Here is a 19,004-nt window from a genome sequence, read left to right on the forward strand (position 1 = left end):
AGAGGCCTCCTGTCTGCAGCACTATCTGTGGTCACCTACAATTTCGGAGAGGTGCACCAGATTGTCTGTGGAAGGGGCGGAGCCATATCTGCGTTCACTGCGACACACACGCAGACCACCTGGTTTCTCAGTAAAAATAAGCCTTCAGAACAACCTTGCAGGGTGTCTTAAATTTCCTGTGACCATTTTCTTAAAGTTCTTTTAGATACAGGTTGACTTTTATAAAGGTGCCTTCACTTTTCTGCTCCTCTCACTTCCCCTTGCTCCTGCTCTGCATCCTTGGCACCACCTTTTCCACAAAGCTTGTACTTGTGAAAGAGGTTGGAAGTGTTATTACAGCCTAACGGTTTTAGTTTCTATGGTTAGGCATTATAAAAATATCCAAAAAGGAAAAACAATACCAGTTTCACAGCATTTAAAACATGAGAGTTTTGGTTCCGTTCCTCTCTAGAACCAAAACTTGTGCCAAAGGGCCTTCTTTGGAGCCAAAATGCATGCTACAGTGCCCTCTTCGGGGTCAAAACTTGAGCTCAATGGCCCCCTTGGAATGCCCTTCAAAAAGACTGGATGCCACTGACTGTTGCCAAATGCTCATCAAACAGAAGTGAATCCTGAAAAGTAGATGACTTACTGCAGTCAGTTTTTTTTGTGTGCAAGTTATAGGTTAATCTACATCAAACTCCATTGTGGTAATAAAGTCACAAACTCTAATATTTAATATAAAGGTAACTCTGGATTTTGAGGCACATGGGATGAGCCTTCATAGAGAAGACACATCTACCTTTTTCAAACAAATCTACAAACCAAAGAATCATTTTTGGAAGAAATGAACGCTATAGCAAAACGTTATTCTGGACTTTGAAAATACAAATTCTGTGCTCTAAAAAAACTGGGGTTAATCAGTGTTTGAATTATAATTTTCTCACTTTGTTTTTTCTGTTTTAGATGTTACATCTTGGTGGAGCTGCTAACCTCTGAAATCTGTTTCAGGGCCACAGACTGAGGTATTTCTGAAAATCATGTTCTCAATTTTATAACACACATGGTCACTTTTCAGAATGATCTCTTTTACTTTTTTTCTATCCTAGGTGAAGAAACAACAGGAAATTATTCTGCCTTTAATTCTTCATTTGTTTTTTTTCTTCTTTTTTTTTCTTGTTTTCTGTGTCATGTTAACTGAAAGAAAAGTGGAATCAGTCAAATTCCTATTTTGAGTGAAAAACTTAAAACTCCTAGTTCTGACAAGTGCTTTAATTTGTCTAAAATAACATGCCGATAGAAAATCTGTTGCATAAGTTAGGTACTGTCACACGAAAAGAAGCACGGATGTGGATGAAAGATGAAAAGGGATGGACTACATACCTTGACACACACACACACACACACACACACACACACACACACACACACACACACACACACACACACACACACACACACACACACACACACACACACACACACACACACACACACACACACACACCTATCTCACGGAGCGAGCAGGAGTGACTGTGTCGCCATTGCCGCTTGGCTGTGCTGTTTGGAGAGAAGGAGGAAGTCTGCAGAGCCAGCTTTCAGTGGATAGCATTCTAACAGTGACAATCTGTTAACATAAGGAGTTATTATTAGTAACGATCTAAGAGGATTACGCCTACAATCAAATCTGACATCGGACAACAAAGAGAAGAAAGGTTTTTATGTTTTTAATCTTCGAATATGGATATGCTAACCACTGTGTTCGCTGTATAGATCTGGGATCCACCATGTTTGTAGGTGGGTAGGGGAATTCATCTGAACATACTTTATTAGCTCGCCCAACACTCTCATTTAAGGACTTTAGGTATCCGCGCGAGCTTAACTTACTCTGTTAAAGTAAACCGGTGTAAGTACACGACTTGCTCTGGCAAACAAACCAACGTTGTGCTATTTTGTTCGAGTACATTCAGTCCAGGCCGGTGCTAACGCTAGCTGTTAGCGAACTCATCCTGCTAGGCTAACCGTGTTCTGCTAACATTAGCAATCGGGATGGAAAGGTGTTTTTTTTTTATCCGTTCCGATTTTTTAGGGCCAGATGTGATAAATATTTAAAAACCGTGACGCAAAACCCTCTTTCTGGATGTGTTCAAAGTAACCACTAGATCTTTGTCTTGGTAACATTTAAGTTACACTTTAAATTCATCATTAAGGTATCCTGATTCCTTTTTTTCACAGACTTCTTTCCCAACAAACAAAAAACAAGCATCACATTTGATTAAATCTTTGTCTTTTAGCGAAGTTTCGATTGGAAAATGTTCAATACGTCTGAAGAAAGTTCTTACAATTATAGAATTGTGGTCTTAGTTGAAAGTAGTCATTGGAAGTCATAGATCATATATTTGTACTGGACAATATAAGCGGCATTTTTGATTGTCGTGCAGTCTTTTTTAATTGAGCAAGTAGCCCTCATCCATGGAAAGCAGATGACACAATCCACCATTGCAGCAGGAGTAAATAAGAAGCAATTGCGTCAAAATTTCTAGGCAGTGGAACTTAAGACAACAATGCAGGCATATTATGATAAAAAAACACCAAAACAAAATTTCAGATGTTGATGGAAAATAACCATATTTAGTGTGGCAGATGCCAAGTCAAAGTGTTGATTTGGCAGATAATTAAAGCGTGTGGGTGGAAAATATATGTGGATTAAATATGTGGCCAGATGTTACCCTGGCAAAAAGTATGTTGCAGTAAATTAAAGGGGAACACCGTTTTTCCTTTACATTGGCACCCTGATTTTACGTTATTACATCATGTTCTACTTACCCACATGAGTTTTTTGTCATTTGGAGCTGTTCCAAAGATATTCGGTTTTGTAATATCCAAGTAATGTCTTCCTATGGGCAACGAGTTGAAGGCACAAACCAAACTGTTCATAATTTGTTCTTTATGGTAGTCAGCATTCATAACATGTAGGCGCATCACTGTCCCCCAGACCCCACGGTTATATATTTTATATTTAAATTTTGTAAAAACAAAGCGGAGTGTGTATGACATTTATTCATCCTGTCCGCTGAACTGCTGCTAGTTTTACTCACATGCCTAGAAGATGTCTAGTGCTACTACCACAGATGATCTCCCTCTTGAAATGGAATTGAACGATTAAGATTAGCTAGCCGAATGAATATAAGGGGTAGAGTGTAGCTGCGTGTGGCCTGGGCTGCCTGTCACAACTCCAGTCCAGCGTGCGGATGGCATCATACACACTCCACTTTGTTTTAAAAAAAATATAAATATAAAAAAAATATAACCCTGGATGTCTGGGGGACAGTGATTCGCCTACATGTTATGAATGCTGGCGCACCATAAAGAATAAATTATGAATAGTTTAGTTTGTGCCTTCAACTCGTTGCCCAAAGCAAGGACGTTACTTGGATATAACAAAACCAAATATCTGCAGAACAGCTCCAAATTACACAAAACTCATATGGGTCAGTAGAAAATGATGTAATAACATAAAAACAAGGGGCCAATGTAAAAATACCGGTGTTCCCCTTTAAGATCATATATCAAAATATAATTAAATTCAGTTAGGTCAGAAGTAGATCCAAAAATAATATAGAAGCTCTGAGCATTACATTTTTATGTTAGCTCCATGGGTGGTTCTGTTTTGGAAATACAGGTGCTGGTCATAAAATTAGAATATCATGAAAAAGTAGATTGATTTCAGTAATTCCATTTAAAAAGTGAAACTTGTATATTATATTCATACATTACATACAAACTCATATATTTCAGATGTTTATTTTGTTTAATTTTGATGATTACAAATGACAACAAATGAAAATCTCAAATTCATCATATCAGAAAATTAGAATATTGTGAAAAGGTTCAAAATTGATGGCCCCTGGTGCCACACTCTAATCAGCTAATTAACTCAAACCACCTGCAAAAGCCTTTAAATGGTCTTTCAGTCTAGTTCTATAGGCTACACAATCATGGGGAAGACTGCTGACTTGACAGTTGTCCAAAAGACGACCATCGACACCTTGCACAAGGAGGGCAAGACACAAAAGGTCATCGCTAAAGAGGCTGGCTGTTCACAGAGCTCAGTGTCCAAGCACATTATTAGAGAGGCGAAGGGAAGGAAAAGATGTGGTCGAAAAAAGTGTACAAGCAAGAGAGATAACCGCACCCTGGAGAGGATTGTGAAACAAAACCCATTCAAAAATGTGGGGGAGATTCACAAAGAGTGGACTGCAGCTGGAGTGGGTGCTTCAAGAACCACCACACACAGACGTATGAAAGACATGGGTTTCTGCTGTCGCATTCCTTGTGTCAAGCCACTCTTGAACCACAGACAGCGTCAGAAGCGTCTTGCCTGGGCTAAAGAGAAACAGGACTGGACTGCTGGTGAGTGGTCCAAAGTCATGTTCTCTGATGAAAGTAAATTTTGCATTTCCTTTGGAAATCAAGGTCCCAGAGTCTGGAGGAAAAGAAGAGAGGCACTTCATCCACGTTGCTTGAAGTCCAGTGTAAAGTTTCCACAGTCAGTGATGGTTTGGGGTGCCATGTCATCTGCTGGTGTTGGTCCATTGTGTTTTCTGAGGTCCAGGGTCAACGCAGCCACATACCAGGAAGTTTTAGAGCACTTCATGCTTCCTGCAGCTGACCAACTTTTTGGAGATGCAGATTTAATTTTCCAACAGGACTTGGCACCTGCACACAGTGCCAAAGCTACCAGTACCTGGTTGAAGGACCATGGTATCCCTGTTCTTAATTGGCCAGCAAACTCTCCTGACCTTAACCCCATAGAAAATCTATGGGGTATTGTGAAGAAGAAGATGCAATACACCAGACCCAACAATTCAGAAGAGCTAAAAGCCACTATTAGAGCAACCTGGGCTATCATAACACCTGAGCAGTGCCACAGACTGATCGACTCCATGCCACACCGCATTGCTGCAGTAATACAGGCCAAAGGAGGCCCAACTAAATACTGAGTGCTGTACATGCTCATACTTTTCATGTTCATACTTTTCAGTTGGCCAACATTTCTATAAATCCTTTGTTTTTATTGGTCTTCAGTAATATTCTAATTTTCTGATATGATGAATTTGAGATTTTCATTTGTTGTCATTTGTAATCATCAAAATTAAACAAAATAAACATCTGAAATATATGAGTTTGTATGTAATGTATGAATATAATATAAAAGTTTCACTTTTTAAATGGAATTACTGAAATCAATCTACTTTTTCATGATATTCTAATTTTATGACCAGCACCTGTAAACAGTTAAGCAGATGAGCTGTGAGCTGGTTAGCACATCAAAAAAGATGATGGGAGAGCACATATATTCAGTCACAGTAATGGTTGATCCCATAGTTATGTCTTGAAGCGTACAACTGGGTCAATTTAGAAAACTGAAAACTGGCCCAATTTTCTGATCTATAATGTTGTTTTTGACAGCAGCCCAGCTGATGCCTCCCTCCAGAATGGTGTCTGTTAAACAGAGCTGGGCCAGATAAACCTAAACTAAAAAGAGAAAAGAACATAAACTGTTTAATTCACAAAAAACAGACATTTGAAAAAAGATGAAGATCAAGCAGAATGATGAAAAGTGGCCCTTATGTCCTCAAGCAGCTTGGTTTAGGCTTGACGCATGTACACTCCACATGTACCTAAGATTCTAGTCGGGTCCTGGGGGGCATGTACCACAGAGAATGCAAGGGTACAATGCTACAATAAATGACGAAGTATAAAACCACTGTTTTTAACCTTTCAAAACTTCATTGTCCAAGAGTCAGTAATTTCCTTCCAAGAATGTTTTAAAATCATCTTGATGATATTTATTGGCTATGTTACAGTATTTCTCTAGTTTATATATTGGTTCTTGCAGAGGAGTCGGTATAGTTAAACAGTTTATTAATAGCCTTATTTGGAAATGCTGTTCAGGCTGAGGGGTGTGTCAGCTAAAATAAAATTCTTCTGTTTGGACTTTGTGGACACATCATGCATATATTGAACTTAAAGGGGAATGCCGTTTTTTTTTATATTGGGCCCTTGATTTTACGTTATTACTGCATGTTCTACTCACCCATATGAGTTTTGTGTCATTTGGAGCTGTTCCCAAGATATTTGGTTAGGTTATATCCTAGTAACATCTTTCTATGTGCAACGACTTGAAGGCACAAACTAAATTGTTCATAATTTATTCTTTATGGTACGCCGGCATTCATAAAATGTAGGTGAATCACTATCACCCAGACATCAGCGGTTATATTTTTTATAAACAAAGTGGAGTGTGTATGACTTCATCTGCGCGCACCAGCTACCATTCATTCATCCTTTCCACTGAACTGTTAGATGTCTAGTGCTACTACCACAGATGATCTCGCTCTCGAAAAGGAATTGAAAAATTCAGATTAGCTAGCCGAATGAATATAAGGGGTAGAGTGTAGCTGCCTGTGGCCCGGACTGCCTGTCGCAACTCCAGTCCGGCGCGTGGATGATGTCATACACACTCCGCTTTGTTTTGAAATGAAATATAAAAAATATAACTGCGGATGTCTGGGGGACAGTGATTTGCCTACATGTTATGAATGCTGGCGTACCATAAAGAATACATTATGAACAGTTTAGTTTGTACCTTCAAGTCATTGCCCATATGTAGCATATCTGTAAAAAACAACAGTATACTATATTTTAAATCAATGCAAATGGATCATAACCAATAAGGTCAATAGGCTAGTTCTCAGAAGATAGATACGACTCATGAAACAGCAGACAGAGACTAGAAGTTTGCAGTTGCGAGTGCCTTGTATTTATAATGAGGAAAATTATATACATATTTACAACATCAGTAAAACATCCAAATTGCCATATAAAATGCGCTAAACAGAAAAAAAAAAAAACAATGAAGGGAAAGAAAAAAACTAAATTAAATTAAAATTCCACAATTAATGAAACCACATCCCTTCAGTCTATTCACCCAAAGCTGGGGTTGTTTAAAGGTCCCAAACAAATTGCTTCTAAAGTGCTTGGTGTAGTGCAGGTCACGGACTGACAAAAGTCAGAGCAGAGTGAAACAAAATTGTTCATTGGCTGCAAAGAGCCTCCTACCAGCCTGGCAGGAGATCCAAAGTCTTTGTGCACCCAAAGTGCAATCTCTCTTGGGCTCTAGGCCTGGACCTTCAGCTTGCCATCAACACCTGGCCTGAATAATAAAACAGGACCATTTTCTCAATATATATACATAGGCGTAACTTCCTTAAGGACTGGTGTGGACATGTCCCCACCAATCTTGACCGGTAGGGGGACAGTCCCCACCAATATTTTGTACACGTATTTTGCTTTCGGTGCTGTGTATATCTGATTAAAACCCCATTCATGCCGCTCCTCAGAAAGAAAATAAAAAAAGTTCTCCCCGCTGCTCACCGTCCACAAACCCCGACAAAAAAAAAAAAAAAAAGAATCTGTTGCCTCTCGCTTTCTCCCCATCACCCCCCTCCGCCCTCTCCCCATAACACCTGTCGCTTCCCTCCAAAAATGCTAACCCATTCAGGGACAGAAGTGGACTCAGACTTGCAGGTGAGAGGGACTTGTGGAAATATTAAGACCTAATTTTAGTCAGGAGAGACTTAAAGTAGTAAAAGAATAGAGAATAGTGTAAAAATAAGTTAATACCGTATTTAAAATATAACTGAACCGTTGGAAAAAAAACTCAAACCACTCTTTTCCGGCCCTGTTATGTCAGCTACACTAGAGTCCTGCAACGGGTCGGGTACCCGCGAAAAATACATAAAAAAAATAAACGGGTCGGGCGGATATTTTTTTATGCGTGTGTGTTGTTATGGACATCAGAAATGTTATATTAATCAGGCACTGGGTGCAGCGCAGCGTACAATAGCCTATGATGGGTTAACGGGTCGGGTTGCGGGTTAAATATCAACGGGTCGGGTCGGGTTCGGATTTGAATTGAAGATATCCGCGGGTGACGGGTCGGGTTCGGTAGTCATCCTAACGGGTTCGGGCGGGTGCGGGTTGGTAAAACTCGACCCGTGCAGGTCTCTAAGCTACACTACATTCAGTATCATTGCCATAGAAACAGACAACAGCGCCAATATATCAGAATTATACTAAAACACACGCAAATAATTTCCCACATAAAAAACAGGACTTTCAGTCCATTACAGTTTTCCGTTTTTAGAGGGTTGTTTATTTTGCTTTTATTAAGTGATGGCTGTGGTATATTAGCTTTCACTGCTATAAGCTTTCGCAGCAGTGATTGATTAATTTAAACACCTGCTCTACTGATGGTCTATCGGAGTTGGTGTTTAGGTTGAACATAAAGAACACCTTTTATTTGAAGCTTCTTGTAGCTACCGTTTTAATCCCGGCTTCACTTAAAACTTTTTCCTGACCTTGTTATATAGTTGTCCTAGTGTTGACATTCAGTAGCAAGCACTGCGTCCCTTTTTCTTTTATATGTACACGTACATTTAAGATTTAGCGTGTTAAGTTGACAACTCATGAGCAAGCTGCTTTTTGCAATGTAGCAGGAAGGTAAGGATAGGATCTTGCAGGTGTGACGTCACTCTGCAGGGGGTCCAAAGATAAAAGATTTAAACAATTTTGGCATTGGAATTTCAGATTTAAGGGAGTTACAAAGTTCACTTAGTAAAAGTGCAAATAATAAATCTGATTACCGATTACTTTTAAGCTGGTTGAACATACTGCGACAGACTGGTGACCTGTCCAGGGTGATCCCACCTCTCACCCAGAACGTGGCTAGAGATATTGTTAAAGTGAGAAGGATTTGTCCCCTTCAAAGTAAAGGCTGTAACGCCCCGGGGCCTCCTCACACGGTTCTTTTCCTGGGAGCAAGTTATTTACTACTCTTAACTCAAACTCGTTCAAACCATATAAAAAAGGACTATAAAAACAGGAGTAAAAAAGTAACAGAGTTTATTCTAGATCAGGTCGTTACAGGACAGAGAAAAATGCTTAGAGCTATGCACAGCTGTGGTCTCAAAAATCACGTCCGCAAGCGTCCGGCAAAGTTTGAGCCCCGAACAAGGTCATCACCTGCTTCTTATACCTTGTGAGTCTATGTGTTGCATCATGTGGATGCTTAGCTGTCCGTATCAGAAACTGACACGCCATCCATGTCTTGAACTCCATGCAGGTTGCCTCTCTGTCTCAGGGTTACAGATACAGCAGCTCTCCTATCAGACCGGCTCCAAGATGTGCCCATATCCTTTGTACTCTTAGAGACACAAAGGCTGTCTTGATTAGATGACCTCCGCACACAATCTAATCTAATCTGACAAACAAATTAACAGTGCACCTGATGTATAAATAATAAACCTAACAACTCCCCCTGATAAGTTACCGTTTTTACAGGTAACTTAAAAACACAGGAAGCGGCACATCTTCGAAGGACCGGGTGACCCAGAGAGCATCTATAATTAGTCAAGTATCATTAATTAGGGATCAAAAGTAATCACAATCAAAGCTTCACAGACCAAATGTTCTCACTCAAGACCACAGTTTCAGCATTTAACTACAATTTGGGTGTCATCTAATTAAAGGAAAGCTGTTTTAGTTTCCTATGCGCACATTATTTTAAGTTACCTTAGCCTAGATAACCTAAGCCTATAAAGCTAATAAGGCCAAATTCATCTACTCTCACTCCCACCTGGAGGCCTCCTAAATGTGACCGCTCCTCATGGATAAACCATCTATTCAACTTTACCAATCATTCAGTCACAGTAGTGACAGTTACTGCTACACCCTCCCCAGAAAATTATTAGAAGTTCTTTAATCTCTAAGGAAAAAACCCAGCTTGGCGCAGATTCCCCCTATTAAAACTCCCCCACCAGACCTTGTATCCGTGAATGTTAGTGCATGAAAGAAAAACCCCATTCCCATGTGGATCCTTGTGTTCTTCCAGGCGTTAACCGTGTGTGGGCGTGTTGTTACGTGACAGTATGTGTGTGTGTCTATGTGAGTGGATCTATACGTGGGAAACTGGTCAGGAGCCATCCCGCTACTGGTTTGGAAGAAAAAGTGTTTCTTGGAGTAGTGATCCTCTCCAACATGCAAAAAGTTCGATGTTCGGACAAGTCCAACAGGTTTCCCTCTGTTACCACAGCAGCTTTGAACCATAAGAGTCTTGGGGCCATGTGTCCCCACACCCCCTGAAGGATAAGTCTTTATCTGTGTCATCAGCAGCATCACATAGAGGTAGAAGGAAACAGTGCGTCAAAGGTGTCCCTCCCTTCAAGAGGAAATGTCATATTAAATTGTTCATCTGCTCAGAGCACAGGATTGTACCCTGTCTTGCTGCTGCATTCCCAAAACTCAGCAGTACACAGTTCCTGAAGGTGTTGAATTCGACTGCACCCCCTCTATGCAAAGTGTCCAGCTATAGTCCATTTAAAATATTCTCCAAAAAGCAGTGCTCCAATGAGAAAAAACCAAGACAAAACAAAAAACAAAGAAGAAAATAAAAACAAGAAAAAAAAGAAAATTTGTTCCAACATCCCCAGAACCAGTCAATAGTTGTCATATCTGGACCCCTGACCAGATCCAAAAATGTGCAGGAAACATAATCTCTTCTCATATGTGTTATCTCAAATAAACTAAACACTAAAGTGTGCATCCCCTCTAAAGTATTAATTGCAGCTCTAGTGAAGTAAAGTCAGGTGTTCTTATTGCTTCATGCATAAAAAGTATGGTTACCCATCCCCCAAATTGTATATAGCCCCTCAAATGCTATCTATAACTCTGTTCGTAGTAAAAACAAAAACAAACAAAAAACAAAAAATTAATCAAAACAAATAAAATAAAATAAAAAAATAAAATAAAATAAATGGTGAAGTTTTAGTCCCTGGGCCTGATATTGAATCGCCATAAGCTCATTAACACTATAAGTCTTCATCGTTATTGCTTATATTGAAAGAAACCATCATTTGCTTTAAACATTTGCTCCTAAAATGTTATAATTTCCCCTAAATTGCATTCTGTTGATGCAACTTTACCATTCCCAAAAGTTAAAGTTTCAACTTGTTGTCCCTTTAACATTCTGCTAATTAATAACTGACCAAACTATTTATCAAAAAACCCAGTCTAATTTATCACATAGTAAAACATCTCTAAATCCTCTTTTTTATTCCTCTATTTAAGAATACTCCACCCCCTGATGATATAAAGAAAATTTAGCAGACCATTTAAAATCTGTCGGTAAAGTTACTCCTATAATTTATATTCTATGTTGTTGCCATCGCTTCTGATATTTCTCTTTAAGAAAATAAATAAATAAAGCAATAATAATAATAATCCCCAAACTACTGCCGCGTTGTTCAGAAAGATATTACATCTACCTGTTGATCCCCGTAAAGCAAAAATGTTATTCATAGATCTGTATTAATAAACCGGTTTAAAATAAGTTGCCCATAATTTTTCATTGTGAATAAGAAATCTGGTGTGTCAGTTCACTTATCTTTTTTTTTCCTCATCCGTCTTGTCCGCTGATCCCATGACCTTCCATCAACCCATCACTGCCAGTGTTCTTTTCTCGTCCAAAGCAGTGGGCATCCAGTCATTTCCTTAATGTTCGCATCTCAGCAGCTGCAAACCATCCCTCCTTCTGAAGTTTAGGAGCAAAGTTAGTCTCTGTGCCCCTTGTAGGTTAATCCATCCTGCGACTCAAGAAAGAAAGTGTCCAATGTCTCTCCAAAGAAAAATCCATTGTTCATTTTGAAACATTTCCATCTGTAGTGTAGTCAAAACTATTCAAACAAAATTAACATGCGTGCCACGTCTTTTTTTTTTTTCATAAAGGCTAAGATGCTAGTAAACAAACAGAAAACAGAAAACAAACAAACATACAGACACAAACAACGACAAACATGTAAGACAACAAAAAACCCCAGTGGTGCCTCAGACTTCTCCAAATAGTTGTTGGTTCATCTTGTCATTCATTAAATGCCTCTTTCAGCATGACTGCTCTTAATGTTCCACCCCAACAAAAGTCTGTGAGCTTCAAACCACCACATCAATCTGTACCTCATAGCTCATATCAGAACCAGAGAGGAATTAAAACAAACTCAGAGCTCACCAGAATGGCCTTGAGCCGGGAACAAAACATGCAGCTCACAATCTCTACACCCTGTCTCTGGCATGCTGCGTTCTCACACCATCTCTCTCATGTCTGAGATTTTAGTTTCCCAAAAAGTAAAAACACCCATTCTGCTTCTTTCTGGATAATTACTTATATATTTAATAATTTTTCTAATCTATAATCTATTAATCTACAGTATCTCAGCTGCACTCCACACCCAAAAATTACCTCACACCCTACAACAGCAATCTGCTCTGGTCTTGTCAGAGCCTCCCCTAGTTGGGGCCCCTGAGCAACATGTTTGATACGATTACCCTTCTGTTATGCCCCCAGTGCTCCTTCTCAATCCTGTAAAAATGCAAATCATGTTAATGTCACATCAAAAAATATTCTTAATCATTCCCAACTTCACCACACACATTCTACCTCACATGCATACCACATTTAGGACAGACAGACAGACATTGGCCACATAAAGTTTGTTTAATCCATCAGTATCAATTTAGATTTATCTTCTTAGAGGATTTTTTCCCAATTTAAACAAAAAATCATAATCTTTTCACCAGTCCGGTCTTAAGACCTCTGCACCAGTGCTTTTCAGCCTCATTATAGGATCCTTGTTAAACTATATGTGCACATTTATGGAAACCTAAGATTTATTTGCTCACGTTAGACACCAAAATAAGTTTTCACAACCAATGATTTTTAATTCTAAGCGTCCCCCAAAAAATGACATGTTTGAATTTTCAAATATGAGAACACCTCTAAGGGGTTCTGAAAAAGTGGTATGTTTTGTTTTTCTCCTGAAAATCCCATTTCCTGTGTAGTTTTTTGGCAGGTGGGCACATAAAGATTCATGGGGCTGTATCTGGCCCCCGTATCAATCATAAAAGGACAGTTACTGCCCTCAATCAAAATATCTATCACCGCTGCTGGAAATTTCTCAAAAACTACCTCCATAACTAAACAAATAGTGGGATCCCGGCCTCCCTAGTGTTGCTGGGGGTGGGGCGGCTTGCGGCACTGGCCTCTCTGTCCCTCTCTCAGTTCACTCCTCTGGGACTGCGAATGGTGTGTAGGATAACCGTTTTGACACCACTTTGCTCTATGTCCCATTCGTCCGCAGACCCAGCAAGTGATATACCTTTCGTTTTGATCGTATCTTCTGCCCCTCTCTCTGCCACGTCCCCCAGCAAACGCTGCTGCCTGTGCGTATTGGTACATCTGGTAGTCCTCCTCCGCGTGCATGCCTCTGAAGTGTCGAGTGCCTGCTCACCTCCCTGAGCCCCGTTTTGCTCCACCTGTTCCTGTTCAGAATCCTTGTCAGAAAAATAGTTACTAAAATTGAACTTGGTTTGTCTAATCAGATCCAAAAGTTTTGTTTCTTCCTTCTGGTGCTAACGAGGTATTTCTGGATTCAATTTTCTAGTCCACATGCATCAATTATTCACACCTTCCGTTCACACAGTGTATAAAATTAGACCTCGACGTCTTACGTGAGATCCCTCCGGGCTTTAAACTTTTTACCTATAAGCTACAGTGAGCCGCTGTTCTGCTAAGGAAGTGCGTCCGTCAAAGAAATACGTCCGTCAGTGAAAAGGAAAAAAAGAAAGGAAATTTAGAGAAAAGAAAAAAGATTTAGATATAGTTCCGCCTAGTTCACTCCACCAATTATGGAATTAGACAAACAAGTTGCCTAATTCGGGCTTCGGCCTAATATGTTTTATGGGGATTATTTTATCGTTTCTCTCTTTCCTTTTATAAGAGAAGAGAAGGAAAGAGAAAAAATGCCCCCAACGGTCCGTTTCACCCTGACCCCCGCCACCAGTCTCGGTTTTTCGTAAATGTCCTTATGGGAGGTATACTGGCAAACTCTAGCCGGCTATGTGACTGGTTGTCTGTGCGTCTGTTTTCAGAAGTGCATCTTTCGTGTCTGCAGGCAGACCGGGAATAAAATCACCGTCCCTTTCTGCATGCAGAAACCGTTGGGCTTTCCAACCAACTTATCCTAGTGAATAGTATAGTTCTTGAAGACGTTTGCGCAGTCGCCTTCAGTCGGACTTTCAACCGCTACCCACAGCAGAACGCACGACTTTCTTTCTCTCTCTCTCTCCTTTTTTTTCTTTTTTTTTTTATGTGTACACGTTCGCAATGTAAAAAAAAATAAAAACCAACAAATACAACAAAACAAAAACCGCAAAAACAAAAACTAAAATCACTCTGAGCAATTTCTCTGTCCTCTTTTGCATAAAAAGCTTCAGCTCACTTCAGAAAATCACAACACAGCCAAAGTGTTTTAACAGTAAAAACACTGGAGATATTTTGTAATAAGGAATCTCCTCACCTTATCAGTTGTTTCGGCCGCAGGCTGTGGAGCTTTTTCCATCGGTGGCTCTGTTGTTTTGCTTCCAGGTCACGGGCGGAAACACCAATTTGTTAAAGTGAGAAGGATTTGTCCCCTTCAAAGTAAAGGCTGTAACGCCCCGGGGCCTCCTCACACGGTTCTTTTCCTGGGAGCAAGTTATTTACTACTCTTAACTCAAACTCGTTCAAACCATATAAAAAAGGACTATAAAAACAGGAGTAAAAAAGTAACAGAGTTTATTCTAGATCAGGTCGTTACAGGACAGAGAAAAATGCTTAGAGCTATGCACAGCTGTGGTCTCAAAAATCACGTCCGCAAGCGTCCGGCAAAGTTTGAGCCCCGAACAAGGTCATCACCTGCTTCTTATACCTTGTGAGTCTATGTGTTGCATCATGTGGATGCTTAGCTGTCCGTATCAGAAACTGACACGCCATCCATGTCTTGAACTCCATGCAGGTTGCCTCTCTGTCTCAGGGTTACAGATACAGCAGCTCTCCTATCAGACCGGCTCCAAGATGTGCCCATATCCTTTGTACTCTTAGAGACACAAAGGCTGTCTTGATTAGATGACCTCCGCACACACCGTGATATCCACAATGTGAAGGAAGGCCTTCTGCTCTGTCTAATCTGACAAACAAATTAACAGTGCACCTGATGTATAAATAATAAACCTAACAATATGCACCAGCGCCTCCTGATCCCACTGAGGGATAAGGTTAAAGAAAATGGATGGTTGAACATAGTCCGCTCTCCCAGATTCTATCAAATCAGTATTGATACCCTCAGGGGCGGATTCAGGAAATTTGGGGCCCTAGGCAAAGACAGGCAAGGGGCCCCCTGAGAAGAAAACCCATAAAACAGACCCATTCTACAGATAGAGAAATGTTAATAGACATCCATTATTTGTTCTAGGTTTTGTCCCTCTCTTCTTGTCCCTTTTTCCTCTCTATTTATCAGCGTTCTGATGGCATTTTAGCCAAAGGATTTTTATCAAAAACATAATTAATGTGCACAAATAAGGATTAGTTGTATTAACCATACATGGAAACAGAGTTTTATGGGGCCCCCAGGAACTTGGGGCCCTAGGCAACTGCCTAGTATTGCCTGATGGTAAATCCCCCCCTGGATACCCTGCTGGTGGATGTTCTTGACAGAAAGATGGAGTTGCTTAATCATATTCTGCTTAAGGCCCATAAGATCTTGTCCGAGTCCTGGTTTAAAAGTAAATTAATTTTGAAAAGTGACCTAAAATTGACTGTCAATAAATGTTCTACAAAATTGATATATTTATTTGATTTCTTTGATTTCTACTGTCTGTTTAGATTTATGTGATATTTTTTGCACAAAATATATAAGTGAATATTGTAACAGTTATGTTTTCAACTGTTAAATTGATAAATGTTATTCGCATTTTTTTGGCTTTATCCTTTACAACAAAAAAAAAAGGCGTCGCGCAGGTAGCTCCCTTTCCTTATGAGCCGTCCCCACCAACTTTCAACACAAAGTTACACCCTTGTAAATATATATATATATATATATGTATATATATATATGTATATATGTATAAAATCAAAACATTCTAGTGTGCACACAAATTCAGTAAGTGGCACTCTTTGCACTACAGAATTCCAAACAATAATTTTCGAACAATATGCATATTCAATAAATATAAAGTTCCATATAAATTACATTCATGAAAAATCCAATTGATATGCACTATATAAATTAGTTAACATGAAATGTAAAAAAAACTACTAATACAAAGAAGTGCTCAATAAATATTCAAGGAACCTCATGGTTCACATATGGGTTCTTCAAAGCTAGTCTGGGCATCTGTTTGTATAATCAGAATTAAGCAGCTACACAACAAACAAAGACATCAATGAGCTAACATTAAGCCACACAGGAGAAACACTCACCAATTCCGTAGTTGTATGTCACACAAACAGGTTTTTTTTTTTATTTCATCTCGGCTAAGTAGTTAGCTCCTGCAGCTCTGCTTCTCCTAACATGCCATAATCTTTCATACTTCCTCACTCCAACTAATATACCTAGCTGATAAGGCTGTTGTACATCTGACCCTGATACTCAAAATTCACAGAATGATGACTGGGATCTTTCTCCATTATCTAAATATGTAACTGGAAAATCACTGGGATTTACACCCGGGTTACACATAGGAAGACGTTACTTGGATATAATAAAACCGAATACCTCCGGAACAGCTTGAAATGACACAAAACTAATATGGGTGAGTAGAACATGATGTACTAACGTAAAATCGAAGGCCCAATGTAAAAAATAAACAATGTTCCCCTTTAAATAACAAAATATTTTATGGAGCTTATCTACAAACAGCAATTAGGCGATTTATTTTTTAAATTAAAATTAATATTTAAAAAATTGCATGATTTAACTAACTTTTTGAATGGACTGTGGAGATGGTGGCACCTTATATCTCTAGATGGGTCCCTTTCCATTAATAGGCTTAAGTGCAGCTGCAAAGAAAGAATCAACATTCTTCCCATTTTGACAGATGAACAAAATAAGAGATGGTCTTTGATCTTTTCACAGTCTAACTCTCTCACATTTAAATAGTGCTATATTTAACATAAACAGGAAAAATCAGCTGTTTAGCCTACTCTTCAAGCCCCAATCCTCCCAAAACAACACCAGAATCAAATAAGTTCTCTATAGGATTGCCCAACAGTAAAATAAGTTATCTTTGTATAAATCTGTTTAATCAGATCTTAATGTCTTTCCATAAATAATTAATGAAAATTTGTTTGGCAAAATATCCTTATCAGCACATTAATATTGGTGTTGCCATGGCATTTAACTAAAACTGTGTGCCTTAAACAAAGTTAGACCAACATGTTTTATGCCTGATGTCTGATGAACAAAATGGCCGAATTCCTGTGGGGGTTTAGGGCATACATCCAAGGTTTTTTGTTAATGATTTTAAAAGGGATGCACGATATTGGGATTTTGGCCAATATCCGATATGCCGATATTTTAAAACTCATGTAGCCGATAACCGATATCGATACCGATGTTAAAGCTGGACAAAAATAAGTAGCCATTGAACATAGCAGTTTTGTTATCCGTTTCTGACACTTTGAAAAATAATATACTCAAATATATTTTTATATGCTGATATCAAATTTATATTTAAAAACGCGGTATCGATCTATTTTACTTTCAAAATCTCGTGAAATTTCATTGTTCTGTTACAAACTCTCGTGATATTTTGCAAATTCTTGTGAGATTTTAATTAGGCCCGAGCAGTGAAGCTCTGCAAAGGCTTATTGTAATTGGAATGTTTATTTATATTTATTTTCTACAAAATGAATTGCTTATATGGAGGCTTTAACATATTCAAAAACTCATCAAACTTTACAGAAAAATGTTCCCCCATGTGAAATGTACTTAGTTTAGTGGAATCGAAAATGGGTGCCTTCAAACAGCTCAACGACGCCCCCTAAAGTGAGATGGATAAAAACCATAAATTGCAGAGATTTGACCACCCCACCGATATTTAACCCGATATTTGATCAGCTTCTGAGTTTCTAAAGTTTCTAAAAAAAAAAAAAATACTAATTCTTCTTTTTCCTCAAAAACTTCTTTTTTACAGACTTAAAAACTTCTAAAGATGAGGGAAAAAATATTGATACATTAAAATATTCCAATATCTTCATATGCTGATATATTGCCATTTAAAAAAAACACATCAATCTCTTTTACTAATGAAATATTGCTATATGTCATCGTTATGCTACGAAATCCCCCGAAAATTCACGAAATTTTGCCATATTTTTATATGTTGATATATTGACGCGGTATCCATCTATTTTACTAACAAAATCTCACAAGAATTTGCTAAATATCACGAGAGTTTGTAACAGAACGATGAAATTTCACGAGATTTTGAAAGTAAAATAGATCGATAAAATATATTTGAGTATATTATTTTCAAAGTGTCAGAAATGGATAACAAAACTGCTATTTTCAATGACTAATTATTTTTGTCCAGCTTTAACATCGGTATCGATATCGGTTATTGGCTACATGAGTTTTAAAATATCGGCATATCGGATATCGGTCAAAATCCCAATATCGTGCATCCCTAGTTTCTTTGGTGAAAAGTAACATTTTGAAGCCTGGCCACACTCACATGCTTTCATGCCGAAAAAAATCATATAAGTTTTGAATCACAAAGCATTAAGTCTTTGCATCGTCAGTCTGAAGTCTGTAACTCAAGAGCTCTAGGAAGACTTTCCTCAGATATGACATAAGGGAACGGCAACCAAGTTGTGGCTTTGTTTCAAAATGGCAGACTTCCTGTGGGGTTTGTACAATAGTTCCTGGATACTTATTTTTTTGCTCGTGGGTGGGTTACATGTGTTCCATATTTGATAATTTGATAATCCTCAGAAAAAGTATGGTCTGGGGCTGCTTTTGTTTTTAATGGCAAGAAGTCCAATTTTGATAATTGGGCTTTTCCCTCGTGTATTGATGCAGAAAAGCATG

At 38.8% G+C, this 19,004-nt stretch overlaps 1 protein-coding gene across 2 annotated transcripts in view; it reads left to right on the forward strand.

Annotated features, from left to right (window-relative positions):
• The first annotated feature begins 1,503 nt into the window (after window positions 1-1,503).
• Window positions 1,504-19,004, forward strand: part of arhgap5 (Rho GTPase activating protein 5) — a 57,812-nt gene continuing 40,311 nt past the window's right edge. Inside the window, exon 1 of one of the 2 annotated variants that reach the window (XR_005282311.1) lies at window positions 1,504-1,694. The gene's annotated coding sequence lies outside the window, so the exon portion shown is untranslated. The remainder of the gene's footprint in view (window positions 1,695-19,004) is intronic. The other variant, XM_038303140.1, reaches the window with a different exon arrangement.

Source organism: Cyprinodon tularosa, unplaced genomic scaffold (assembly GCF_016077235.1).
Source record: "Cyprinodon tularosa strain WSP-4 unplaced genomic scaffold, ASM1607723v1 ctg1134, whole genome shotgun sequence".
NCBI classification, from domain to species: domain Eukaryota; kingdom Metazoa; phylum Chordata; class Actinopteri; order Cyprinodontiformes; family Cyprinodontidae; genus Cyprinodon; species Cyprinodon tularosa.